The sequence below is a fragment of the Hibiscus syriacus genome, unplaced genomic scaffold, assembly GCF_006381635.1.
Source record: "Hibiscus syriacus cultivar Baekdansim isolate YM2019G1 unplaced genomic scaffold, ASM638163v2 tig00111758_pilon, whole genome shotgun sequence".
In the NCBI taxonomy this organism is placed as follows: domain Eukaryota; kingdom Viridiplantae; phylum Streptophyta; class Magnoliopsida; order Malvales; family Malvaceae; genus Hibiscus; species Hibiscus syriacus.
Window position 1 is genome coordinate 2862994 of NW_024063170.1, and position 14991 is coordinate 2877984.

The window sequence follows — 14991 nt, forward strand, 5'->3', positions numbered from 1 at the left end:
TAGAAATATACCTGCTTACGGCTTCTCTTTCCTTTTCCCAGAGCATTAAACTCGTCAACTTTATGAACTTCATACCTGTCTCGTAACAACTCTTCCCAATAACTTGTTCTTTCAGAATTCTTCATGGTACTTTTAATTTCGACGGCCATATTTTGAGTTTCTTCCTCTGCAACAGTTTCTGTTTCCTCAATATATTCAAAATTAGCCTGCCACAAATAAAGGCAGTTCTTTTCTGTAAGAAACCAAAGGTTGTGACATATAGACAACAACTAGAAAATAGTAGATCCCTGTGATTTAACAAACTTGCAATAGCATCAATACTCAATATACTGTCTCCACAGTTGGTAAAATTCTCTATACAGCAATCTAATCATGCTTGACTAAGAAATTCAATATGTAATGAAAAGATCAGACTTGCTCAAATCCTTTTCCAAATTAGACATCATACATACTAATGTTTTAAATTTACTCACTGAAAATGGCCAGAAAATAAATGCTCCATTCCAGATACATCTAAAACCAAGTGTACACCCATTTCATTTTACAACCCCATGAACAAAGAATAAAAAAAGATTCAATGCTTGTGTAAGAACCTATTTTTCCATGGGAACAGATTTCATTAACCCCCCAATCATTCAAATGACTTCACTATTGCTATGTCAAAAAAAAAAAAAAATAGACTTCACTATTGCTCTTGCCAAGATCTAATTTGTTAATTACAAGCATATGTAACAAAATGTTTGACTGATTCCGCAACATATCTGCACCCATTGAGAATTAAAAAGCCTTCTGGATATGGCAGACCATGATCCCTACGGGTAGAAAAAATATAATTCCAAGTGAAAGATGTTCCATTGATGTAAAATATCTTAAGACAGTTGGGTAGCTTCAAAACTGAAATCCACACAAAGAACCCTCAAACACAATCTACTTTCATTGCACTTAATATTCTATTGGTTGAGATGTTCTGCAAAATGAAGTGCCATGCAAGCAGACCAATGTATGTACCAGGGAAGCACTAAGATACTCTTTATCCCCAAAAATGTGAAGCTTATGTTCCATTATCCATGCCAATGTCAATTGATCAACCAGTAAGAACGATGCATAGCCAATCTTAGTTTTAAAAGGCTCGAGCAAAGGGGCGCCGGAAATTCCGCATCTGGTGACACGGGCGAAGCGAGGAACGACAGGCTCTCGCCTTTCGCACTTTTATGGAAAAGCCCAGGCGCAGGCGCTTCTGCGCCTTTCGAGGGGGAGGGAAATTTGTTAAAAAATAATTATTTTAATATTATTTTAATAAAAATAATATATTTATTTAATAAAGTTTTACCCAGTCCTAACCCGTACTAGATACTCACAGAACTTTGAAAAGTCAAAACAAAACTATTTTTTTCCGAATCCTCACTAGCGCAGCCAAAGCACCACCACGGCTGACGGCACCACCAGCAAATCCATCGCACTGCCAGTCACCAACCAAAGCGCCAGATATGTCTCTCTAGTCTCTTCTCAGCTCTTCCTTTTTTTCATTTTTATTAAGTAAATCTTTGAAATTTGAATCTTCTCTTTGTCCCAGCAGTGGTCTTCTCTCCATCGCCTGGTTTTCTCTTTGTTTCTAATCAGATTACTCAGCATGGAACCAAGTCTGGAACCTTTTATATACTCTCCTTAGCCTGGTTTTCATTTATTTATATATATGGAACCAAGTCTGGAACCTTTTATATTACTCTTCATCGCCTGGTTTTCATTTTTTATATATCAAAACTTTAATTTGATTAAATTATGTCTAATTTTCTTTATATATAAAATGAAATTCTTGACTGTTATATTAGAACATGTATGTAGTCAACAATTGATCCCCAGCTGCAACCCTTACTGATTGCATGTACATAATATTATTTTTGAAATTAAATTTAAAAAGTAAATCATATTAATTTTTATAATGTAATTAAATATTATACTTTTAAATATTTTATAATGTATAAACATTAACTGAATTTTGTTTATATTATTTTAAATTTTAATTTGTTTGAAAAATAGATTCAGGGTCATGATATCGAACTATGGTTGTTTATCCTATTAGTGTCAAGTATTTGAACTATGCTTGCTTTTATTTGATTTATGTTTTGTTATGTTAATGTGTGTTGTTAGTGTAATTATATTGAATATTTTTATATTTAAACATCTATCATATGATTATCTTGTTTTTTTGGATATTAAATATCTTATATATTAATTTATAGAATTTTTAGTATAAAAGTGCGCCTCGCCTACGAAAGGTGCACGCCTTTGCCCTACGCCTAGGCTCCAGGGACCCTTTACGCCTTGGTGCACCTTGCACCTTTTAAAACTAAGTAGCCAATAAGATATGACTACTTATAACAAGATATTAAGATAGAGAAAACCTTGAAGGCCTTCAAAAATCCATCATCCTCTTCATCATCCATTGAAGCCTTTTCATCGCCAGCTTGTTCACGATCCAACAATCTATTAAAGGGGAAGAAAGGAATTAAACATATAAGCTGCAGAGGCCAGGCATCAATCAAGTAGTAGGAAAAATAGATTACCTATCAATAGCAGCAGCAGCATAATGAATTTGACGTGACTTTCCTGCTTCATCATTCTCATCAGCAAAAAGTTCCTTTGAACCATACCGAATGATATCATCCAACTCCTCCTAAAGTAAACAAGTAAAAACCTATTATATTTTCATCTACATGATTGTATTTCTTTCTTTTTGGAGAAGAAGCAAGATGAGACGGTAAAACCGTACTCTAACTCACATCTCTGAGAAAACACATAACAACTTGCTTTCATTCAATAGAATAAGTATGAGAAATGGAAAATGCACAAAGGATTGGTGTTTCAAGAAGTCACAACACAATATACCAGTTTATTAACACTGCACATATAATTAGCAAGGACAACCCAAGAAAAATGCATTTGCATAACCATAGGGATTGCTCAAATGACAATCTCGTTTCATTTTGAGTTTAAACATGGTGTTACCATTCTCTAGAAATCAATTAAATTAGAATTCTTCAAATTATTCTTCCAAACCGACTTCCAATGTAATAATATATAAACACACTTGATATATAGACTTTATAAGTAATATTGTTCTAGGCCATGTAATTACTCCATCATCATGTCTATCCCACAACTTATTAAGTTCTAAATCTCTGTATTCACCATTATATCATAAACATAAAATACCTGATTAATATTTTGAGCTTTTAGCCTCCCAACCACAAGATGCTCCAAAACCATTTTCTTATTAGTCATCTGCATCATCCTTTCTTCTATGGATCCTCTTGTAATGAGTCGATAAATCATCACCTATATTACAGATAATTTTCATTACTGAAATATAAATCAATCTTTGCCTTACATAAATCAATGAATCAACTCTACCTTGTTTGTTTGTCCAAGTTGATGAGCTCTAGCCATTGCTTGTAAATCAGCATGGAGATTCCAATCACTGTAGAGCATGACATATATTGTAACTCTCTCAGCAAGACTAAGTGAACCAAAAATAACTATTATGACAATAAACATTTTCATCATATTGAACTTGAGGTACAAGCAGAAAAGGGAAAACAAGAAAATGCAAAGAAAATAAGGCAATTGTTCAACCTATCATATATGATAACTGTATCAGCAGTTGCGAGATTTATACCCAAGCCGCCAGCTCTAGTGGAAAGCAAAAAACAAAACCGGGATGAATTTTTGGCATTAAACCGATCTATGCGTATTTGCCTTTCAGCTCCACCAACCTTTCCATCTATACGTTCATATTGCCAGTTCTGAAAAATAAATAACGAGCAACAACATAATTAGTACAATTTCTCCACATGTCTGTGAGCTAACCATTTCAGTATACAAACTCCATGCTAAAGCAAAGGATGTAAACAAGATCAGTATCATGTTAAACGCCTTGAAAGTGCAGTAATCCTCTAGTAAGTCCAACATGTGCTGGAACTGTGAATATATAAGAACTCTATGTCCCTGTTCTTTAAGCTTTACCATCATCTTGTCCAACAGTTGCAATTTCCCAGAAGATTGTAGAAGCTGTCTGTAAAGCCACAAAGAAATGGTAGAAGTCAAAACTATGGGCATTCAATAGATCATTAAATAATCTTAGACGACTTGAAGTCTAAAATAGATGTATAAAGTACATAAGAATACTTTCAGTGGCAGGTAAACATAGGCAATTCTCATCATTGTAAACAAATGCTAATAAATCAGCAGAAAGGTACGCATATAACTTTACTTGTAAGCTTCATTAGCATCTTCAATATCTGGTTCAACCCCTTCCAACATGTAAGGATGACAGCATAGCTTTCGCAACTCCATAACCACATTGATTAGAGATATCTAGCCCAGGGAAGAATATACATCAGCTAAGTAGTAGCGCACCCTTCCATGTTAATACAGTCATGGAGGGATAGACGAAGCTTGTTTCAAAACATGTGAACTTACTTGTGCACCACCACGTCGGGTAAGTATTTGATAGTTACGAGTCAAAATCGCCTTGTAATATTCTTTCTGCTTACTACTTAAATCAACACGCAAAATAAGTTCCTTCTTGGGTGGTAGATCCTTCATGACATCCTTCTTTACCCCTGCATCCATAAATAATTTGCACCCAGTTTTTTTCAGCAAGACCATATGTTGAACCAGTAAATACACAAAATGCGGATCAAGGAACCATAGGATATAGCTTTAGCAAGCCTGAAGAAATATAAATATTACATTAGTTCCAATAAATATTACGAGTCAAACCGAAAGCAAATGTGTATCCTATTGCCTTGCAGGAATAGGTTATCAACAACAAACAAGCTGTGCATACGAATTTGGGGGGGGGGGGTGGGTTGAAATCAAAGCCACTACCAGTTAAACATTTTGTTCATCAGTAGAAGTTTCTAAACGAGTATGATCCTGTGTGGAAAGGTTTAAGAGAGATACTTCTAAGGAGATTTGGGGCCAGCATTTTATGAAGTCTTGAAATCTGCTCCTCCTGATTGATATCCTTAAATTCTTCCTGGAACTCCTCTAAACTTCCAAACTGCAAGCACGTGAACAAAATAAAACCTAGTAGAATCTTCCTTCAACCATTCTAGATTAACAAACCATATTCCACAAAACTAACATGATACTAACCTTTCCAGCATCAACGAAATGCATTAGCATGAAAAGTTCATCGAGATTGTTCTAATACAAAAAAAATACCCACGAGTAAGAGATAGATCATAATATTACAAGCACATACACATGAATGTATGTAAATTACACAACCCACAAACATTTAAGTATCTTACTACATTAAAATTTAGTATTCTGAGGCACAAATAGATAACAAACTAGAAAAATAAAATATTAAGATCAACAACCAGAACTAGATTTGGTAGCTTTCTTACTGTCGTAACCGGTTTTAGTCCGGGCACGAAAAATTTATTTGGCGGAAAAATTGATGTGAATAAATGGTTTTTAAAATAATTTGGGAGTCGCCATCGGCCTTTTGGGTCAGGTAGGTCGAATACCTAAAAATCATCTTTTAAAAGAGTTTTTAAGAAAACATAGATTAAAAGATAAGCTGATCTGCGTTTTAACCAAAAATTCATTCTTTTTAATAATAAAAAGGGATTCGTGGTCGGTTACGTTTAGGGAAGGATTAGCACCCCTACAACGCCCAAAATTTGTACTTTTTAATTATAAATTGTCTCTTATTATTAGAAATTAAAATTTAAAATATTTAATTTAAAGTTATTACTATAATTTTAAGTAAATTTATTATTTATATAATATATATTATTTAGAAATATCAGAAAAGAGCTTCTAGGTGTTTTAAGACAGCTCCTTCCTTTGATATTAAAAATAAATAAATATTAAAACATTTATCTAAAAAATAATAGATTATTATATAAAAATAAAATATTTATTTATTTAAAATTATCAGAAAACAAACATCTAGTTGCTTTAAGACTATCATTTTCTTTGATATTAAAAAATAAATAAACATTATTATAAAATTTTTATAAAATTAATCAATAATATATTAATATTATTAAAATAATAATTATTATTAATTTAAATATATAACAATAAAATAAAATTGAAATGTAATAAATAAAATTAAAATTATATAATCAAATATAAAGTATTGAAAATGAAAGATCAAATTCGAAATATTAAGAAATCTATATCCTAATATTTTAATTTAACCTTAATTATTTATTCAGGGCTAAAATAAAATTTAAAAATCTATGAGGGACTAAATGCAATATTTATCCTAATATATTATTTTAATATAAAGGACTAAAATAAATAAACTAAAATTAAGAACCGAATTAAAAGGATTATAAATTGATTTAGTGACTAAAATGTAAAGTTTACAAATTAGGATGGCTACGGAAAGGATTTACCCCTGATGGAAATTACATGCACACCCCTCCCCCAAAACGACGTCGTTCGAGGAGGGGTTTAAATACCCCAAATGGCCGGCCATTCGGGCCATCTTCCTCACTCTCTTCTTTCTCTCTTATCTCTCTAACTGAGATAATTAAAAATTCTCTCTAACTCTCTCAACGGAGAGAATCCCGGCAGCCACGGGCCACCGTTCTCCGGTGGCGATCGCCGCCGCCGGCCACCGTCAATGGTGGCCGGAAATTTACAAAACCCCCAGAAGATAGATCTGAACTCCCTAATGACGGTTCTAGTCTCCTTTTTCCCTAAATCTCTTTAGATCGACGTAGATCTAATTTTTTTACCTTCGAAAAATGAGACTCCGGCGACGCTCGGTATTTCCGGCAATGAGCGAGGCTTCAAGGGTAAGTTCCTCTTCTTCTCTTCGTTTCTATTTTGGTTTACTGCTGGTTGTGGGTTCGTCTTTGTTGCTCGTTTCTATTGCTCGTCTCTGTGTATCTCTTCTCCCTTTTTTTTTTGTTTGCAGGGAACCAGTGGCTTTTATAGCCACCATGAGGTTCGTCTCGGACCAGTCACAAAGGGGTGACCTTTGGTGAGTCACCGGACTATGGTGGTGACTCACCATAGGGCGCACTTCTGGAGTCTTCAACGGGCGTGGCTGAAGCTGAGACATTGGTGTGGCGGTGGAGTCTTCTGGAAGCAGAGGCGGAGGCTGGGACGTGTTCCTAGGGTATCATCACCCTAGGGTTTTATCTGGAAAGCTGTGGACCGTTGTAATAATATATTTAATAATAATATAATATATATAATATAATAATAATATTTATAATAATAATAATAATAATAATTTTAATAATAATAATTTAAGTAAAATGAAAAATTAGTGTTCACAGCTGCCCCTCTTTGCTCATTCTTGTGTTAACAAGAATAGAGCAAAGACGAAAAAACAATAATTTTTCATTTGACTTCTTTTAAGTAAGACTGAAATGTTGAAAACATCATTCCAGAGGTCTTAAAAACATCATGCACTGCAGGACTTACAGATGACCCGAAGGCTTTGAAAACATCAAAAAGCTCCCGAAGGCTTTTTGGAAACATCATGCACTGAAGGGCTTACAGATGACCCGAAGGCTTTGAAAACATCAAAAAGCTCCCGAAGGCTTTTTGGAAACATCATGCACTGAAGGGCTTACAGATGACCCGAAGGCTTTGAAAACATCAAAAAGCTCCCGAAGGCTTTTTGGAAACATCATGCACTGAAGGGCTTACAGATGACCCGAAGGCTTTGAAAACATCAAAAAGCTCCCGAAGGCTTTTTGGAAACATCATGCACTGAAGGGCTTACAGATGACCCTAAGGCTTTGAAAACATCAAAAAGATCCCGAAGGCTTTTTGGAAACATCATGCACTGAGGACTTACAGATGACCCGAAGGCTTTGAAAACATCGAAAAGCTACCGAAGGCTTTTTGGAAACATCATGCACTGAAGGGCTTACAGATGACCCGAAGGTTTTGAAAACATCAAAAAGCTCCCGAAGGCTTTTGGAAACATCATGCACTGAAGGGCTTACAGATGACCCGAAGGTTTTGAAAACATCAAAAAGCTCCCGAAGGCTTTTTGGAAACATCATGCACTGAAGGGCTTACAGATGACCCGAAGGTTTTGAAAACATCAAAAAGCTCCCGAAGGCTTTTTGGAAACATCATGCACTGAAGGACTTACAGATGTGGGAAATAGTTTACTAAGTAAAAAAAACTAAGGAAATCGTTTTCTTACTTTTCAACAATTTCATTTTTAGAAAAGATTGAATGAGAAACTATGGAAATCGTTTTCTCATTATTTTTCAAAATAACATGTTGATTAGGTAACATGCCCCAATCTCAAAATAATGCTCATTTTTGTGGATTACGTCCATCTATTCTTCAGATGTTTGCGTGATTCCTGTATTTACGGTTTTGAATACCTTCTTCTTGTAAGGTATTTCTTACCATGAATCTTCTTGTTCTTCCGAAGATCTGTAAAACTTCATTTTTGAATGCACTCAGATGTATCAATGTAATGCATTGTCTATTGTGCAAATGATGTTCTTATGAATGCATGAATGTTGATGCAATCTTCATTTGACTTCAAAGTGGTGAACTTGGTATTCCTTCACTTCATCATTTATTGCCAGGATTACCTCTAGATATCAGTGTAGAAACTTATGCTATCAAGCTTGCATTCATGCAGAATCATCTGATCAACTTGTATCTTTGCTGTCTTCTTTGCTTCATGAAAGTCTTAGAAGAAATGTTTCACTTGTGGAACTCTTGTCGTAGTCAAAATTATGACCCTGATGCCCGATTTTGTCTTGGATAAAACCAACTTTATTTGCTTGGACTTGTGTGTAAATCCCATAAAGCTTTCATCTTTAAAAAGAGAATCTATCATCTTTGAAGAGTGTAGATGTAGATATGCCTGACTCAGCAGGGATTAATTAGGAGAGTAGAGTCTGTTCTAATTTAACTCTTGAAACATCACAAGAAAGATTTATTCCAATTCCTTTCATGTCTCCACATATAATCAGATCTCGAATAAGGCAACTTGGACTAATATCATGTCGAGATGCTTAACAACAACCTGTAGTTCACCTTAGTTGACCCCATTAGTTTCTTGTTTAAAATTTCAACTTTCCTTGGAAAGAAATCTTCATTATATCTCACTTCTAATCTTGGGGTTGAAGAAGACAAACTTCATCTTGGATCAATAAATGGAAACCATATGATCGTAACATTGGTTCAGCATCAGAATAGCAGGTTCGTAAAACATTTGACAGTGCATTCATCCTTTCCTGTGGCTTCTGCTCAGATGTTCGTAAAACATTTGACAACACATTCATCCTTTCCTGTGGTTTCTGTTCAGATGTTCGTAAAACATTTGACAACACATTCATCCTTTACTGTGGCTTCTGCCAAGATTTCTCAATCATTTAAGCTCTTTGCCTAATGTTCAAAGCTTTTGAATAACGTCACAAGACCACTTGAGAACAAAACTCAGTGGGGATTCAAGTGTAATGTTGGTATTACTAAAAAGTTGGTCAAATTCACAAAATGTGCTGGTATCGAATTGAATAGGAAATACCGACAAATCTTGATATCTCTGGAAAAGGCAAATGTGATACTGATTATGCTTTCTTTCGTAATGAGCATGGTAGAAAATAGAAACACTTCAGCTATAGGATCCATGTACAGAACGATATCCGTAGAATTATTGATGCTGGGGATGAAACGCACTTGATAAACCAAATAGATGAAAACTCGGTTTAGTCTAGCTGGCAATGATAACCCCAGTAACAATCGGGAAAGAGCAATATACATGAGCTTCTCTCTTCAATGTCATCAATTAAACAAAACTGATGTGAAAAATAATTTCGTAACCTCAACAGTATGGTTGAAACTAACTGACAGGAATCTCAAAGAAATGTTTTCAATTATCACCGACACATAAAAGGCCAAATTCAGATTTTGAGGTCTCGAAGAACTGATCCTTGGATTGAATGGTCTATCTGAGGATCATCTTTATTCATGTAATCATAATGTAGTTTATCAAAGAACAAATTATCATGTGACACATGGTTTAAGAAGATTAGGTATTTGAAACCATACTTGCTGAATAAATATTTGTTCAATAACAGGATCCTAATGCAACTGCTTGCTGAATGAAGCAATTATGTATAGTCAGCTCGACTGTCACTGTTTCACCATTTTCATTCTTAATATCTTTATGTCTTATTGGAATTTTTTCTCAAGCAATGATCTTTAACACATAATGATGTGGGCCTTCAGCATGTCCCAGCATTGCTGATACGAACGTTCAAAAATGCATCAACAGTCCTAATTCTGATTGAAATGGGCTTTCAGCATGCCCCAATATTCTATTTCTAGTTGAAATGGGCCCTCAAGATGTCCCTCTAGATCTGTCTGATTCACTCTCAATGTCTGTTTGACTGAAATGTTATGATCCTCATGAGGTCCAATTTTGACAATGAACTGTTGTAGGTACTTGTAGCTTTATTCGTGCCCCAAATCTATTTATCATGAATACTCTCATTCTGGTGTCACTAAATAGTAGTGTTGTCAAGTAACTTGAGGAATTCTCTTCTTGTTGTCACAGAATTAAGAAATACTCAATCATTCTGAAAGAAATGTCTGAAATATGTGTCTTCTAAATGAGGTGGCCATTTTCTGTATCTGGAGGGGTCTAGTCAGACAGAGCAGTAAAAATAGCTTGGTAATCCGTTCCAAGCTGACACAGTGGCTTATCATCTTTCAGTGAAAGCCATTTCTGAAATATACTTTTCTGTGGGAGAGAAACCAATTTATGCAAACAGTAATCTGATACAATAGCAAGACTACATATACAGTGGTACAGGCTCATCAAAAATCCACATCCATGCAACATGTTGATTCTGATAACAACTCATCTGATTATGAAGTGATCTTTCAGGATGATTTCACAGATATTGATAGTTCTTCTGATATCGAGGAAATCATGAATTATGATTCTGATGAGGAGAATAAACTGTTATACTTGATAAAAATGGGATACTCAGAAATTGAGGCTTAAATAACCATGGAGAAATATGGTCTGGATTCATCAATTGCAGAGTTGACAGATTCTGATTTCATCAATTGCAGAGTTGACAGATTTTATATAGAGAAAATCGCCTCAGTGACCAAAAAAAAGTTATAATATACGATTTTAACCAACTTTTTTTGGATTTGCCAAAATGACCAACAAAATCGCAACGCGAAATAAAAATCGCAACGCGATCCCCAGAATCGCAAATCAGTTTCCAAAATCGCAACGCGATTCTTGAAAATCGCAATGCGATAGTACAAATTCGCATTGCGATTTTCCAAAATCGCAACGCGAATATGAAAATCGCAACGCGAACACATAAATCGCAACGCGTATCCGTAAATCGCAACGTGTATCCGTAAATCGCAACGCGTATGGGTAAATCGCAATGCGTATCCGTATATCGCAACGCGTATCCGTAAATCGCAACGATAATACATAAAATCGCAACGCGTATCCGTAAATCGCAACGCGATATTTAAAGCGCCATTATAATCGCTACGCGTATTTTATTTTCAAATTACAAAAAGATATTAAGACAAAATCCCGTAATCGCAACTCATAACCTAAAACCTAAAATCACAACTCAGTCCCATCTCCATCTCTCACTCTCTACGGCGAAGAAATCCGTCCCCATCTCCGAAGATTTCCGTCCCCATCTCCGGCGAAATCCCTCACAACCATTCACGGTCAGAAATCCCTCACAATATTCAGAAATGGAAAATCAACCTCCGAGGGTTAGTTTTTTAATTATTTTTATTTTGAAATGTTTGCATTATTGTAGGTTTTTCATATTGAAACTGATGATAAGTTTACTGGTCATTTCAATAATAGATTAACCATTTCACTTAGATTTCATTTCGCGTTACGATTCTGTCGTTGCGATTTTCATTTCGCGTTGCTATTCTCTCGTTCCGATTTTCAAGTTAGTATTTGTCTTTGTCTTTGTTCTGTCTTTTGGTTGAAGTAATGCAATCCATTCAAGTTTCAATTTGCAGAAGAGTCGCAACGAGATAAATGAAAATCGCAACGAGAGAATGACTGTCGCAACGAGAGAAATGAAAATCGCAACGAGAGAATCGCAACGCGAAATGAAAATCGCAACGAGAGAATCGCAACGCGAAACCAAAATCGCATTGCGATTTTCATTTCGCGTTGCGATTCTCTCGTTGCGATTTTCATTTCGCGTTGCGATTCTCTCGTTGCGATTGTCATCTCGCGTTGCGATTCTCTCGTTGCGATTTTCATTTCAACCAAAAGACAAAACAGTGTTGCAAATTTTAGTTTCAAGAATAAACTACTACTTTTTATGTTTATTGTTTTTGGTATATCTTCACAGTGTAGTTTTTGGTATATCTAACTTGGTATGTTTATTGTTTTTGTAGAAATTTTTTTCGGCTCAATTGACCTTGAGAAATAAAGTCAGCCTGGCCACTACAATTGCAAAGAAGCTTTCACCTGCTCAAAGACAATTGTTTGAGGAAACCTGCTTCGGGCCATGGCTGAGAGTACAGCATCCGGGTGGAGATGCTAATTTGACCCATTTGTGGCTTCAGACCATGACATCAAATCTACCCGACAGTATACAACGTGGTGAGGAAGAGATATGGTTTCATTTTCCACCAGCGTATACTTGTTTTGGGCGGAAGGAGTTCTGCTTAATCACTGGTCTACGATTCGGACACGATGATGTAGGCCGGTACACTCGTCTATCGCCCGCCCATCATGGTTATCTCGGGTTTTTCCGGATGAGTCAATGGAGAAGCCGAACCTACATGTCGACGACCTGAAGAAATTGTTTAATAAGAAAGCTGGTTTCACTCGGATGGATGACGTCGATGTTGTCCGAGTATGCCTTCTACTACTTGTGTATGCCGGCTTTTTAGGCAGAGAGGCCAGACAACCTATTCATCGGGAGCTAATAATATTGGTAGAGGACCTGAATGCATGGAATCTGTTTCCGTGGGGTTCGTATATATGGAAAGCTACCTGGACTAAGTTGTCGTCTGCCTTTGATGACCGCAAAAGTTTGCGGGGCGATGGGTCCAAATACACTTTGTCAGGCTTTGTTTGGGCCTTTAAGGTAAGAATTTCTATATAATGTTTCTAAAATTATAATTAATTATTTAACAATTACTAATTTTGTTATTATATTGTTTGTAGATTTGGATATTCGAGGCTTTCCCCAGCATGCGTACATATGCAATAAAAACGTCAAATGATATTCCCAGGGCTATTTCCTGGAAGAGGAAAACTCTGTTGGATTGGGAAGACTTAATACCATATGCCACAATAAATAATGTAAGTTAACACAAATACTTTCATATAATATATAAACAAGTTATTAATAGTAGACGTTTAACTTTGTTTGAGTTAAAATCGTATATTATAACTTTTTTTTGGTCACTGAGGCGATTTTCTCTTTTATATATGCTGCTCAAATGGCTAAGGCTGCTGACGCACTTCTTTCAGTAGAAGATAGGAATTCATTATGTAATGACCCCAATTACAAGCAAAGGCGAAATTTGGGCTATGATTTTTGAAAAGGAAGAAGCAGAGGAAGTTTGAAAAGAAACTTCTTAATGAAGACAAACTTCTTAATGAAGACGATCATGCAGTTCATCTTTCAATTCCAATGATTGGTTCTGGGATTCCTACCGAACCAAATCAGATAACTCAAAGAACACTTCCAGAAGATGCTATTGGGTCTCCTTATTTCTACTATGAGCAAATTCATCTTTCAAATCTAATGATTGGTTTTGGGGTTCATACCAAACCAAATCAGATAACTCAAAGAACACTTCCAGAAGATGCTATTGAGTCTTCTTATTTCTACTATGATCACATGGCACTTACTCCAGTTAATGTTTGGACTGGAATATCACAGTACTTATTCGATGTAGAGCCAGAATTTGTAGATTCGAAGTATTTTCATGCTACTACACTGAAAAGGGCTATATTCATAATTCTGCCAATTGAGAACATATTTTCTCTTATCTTGTTTTCTCCACGCACTATACATGATATTTTTCCATTGACGAAGAAATGATGGCCTTCCTGGGATCCAAGAACAAAGTCGAACTGTTTACAAACATGTACAGGAAGTGCCAAATTGACAGAAAGGATCTGTAAGGCTTTTGAAGCTTATGACGATGAGCTACCTTCGAGTGTCCAGAAGTATGTTCATGATGAGTGCTGAAAATGGAATCTGGTATGGGTTGGAAGGAATAAAGTTACTCCACTTGAACCTAATGAGGTGGAAATGCTTCTAGGTTTCCCTAAAAACTATACATGAGGAGCTGCTAGAGACATGTTCTCTAGTGATATCAATGTTCTGTCTCTTTTCTCTAAAATCAGTGATGCAGAGGTTGCCTTCAACTGTCTTGGCATACCTTTAAAAACAGATGTGTAAGAACTGAATGATGATCAGTTGGAACAATTGATGAGTAGTTTTGTCGAATTCGACCTTGTTGTCAGTGGCATCCAGCGTAACAACCTTACTGGAAGAAATAAACATCATTGTGATAAGATAGAAGATTTTTGTTGGTGCATTTTCTTACAATGACTGCTACGACAACTATCTCTTTTGCTGCTTCAAAATACACACTGCCATAACATACTCTTCCCTAACCATGGACAGGTTTAGTTGATGGTAAAACTGGTTATCTCAACTTTTGGAATCTTGTACGGCATACAAATGTAAAATTTGTTCCAATGTCTTATTCTGTGCTATAAGTCCTTAAATTCAAATTCAGCAATCTTCTGAAGGACATAATGAATATCATCTTGACAAAGAAAATGATCGGCCTAGAAGAAGTAGCAATGATGTATCAAGACTTGAGCCAACATCACGGTATAACCAGAGTGCAAGTAGTGACTTGTTCATTCCCATAATACATCTTACTGGGACCTATATCTCTGTGATGTAATCTGCCAGAAACATGGAT

The 14991-nt window shown here is 35.6% G+C and overlaps 1 pseudogene; it reads right to left on the minus strand.

Annotated features, from left to right (window-relative positions):
* LOC120169277 overlaps positions 1–14991 on the minus strand; it is a 40789-nt pseudogene that overhangs the window by 5380 nt on the left and 20418 nt on the right.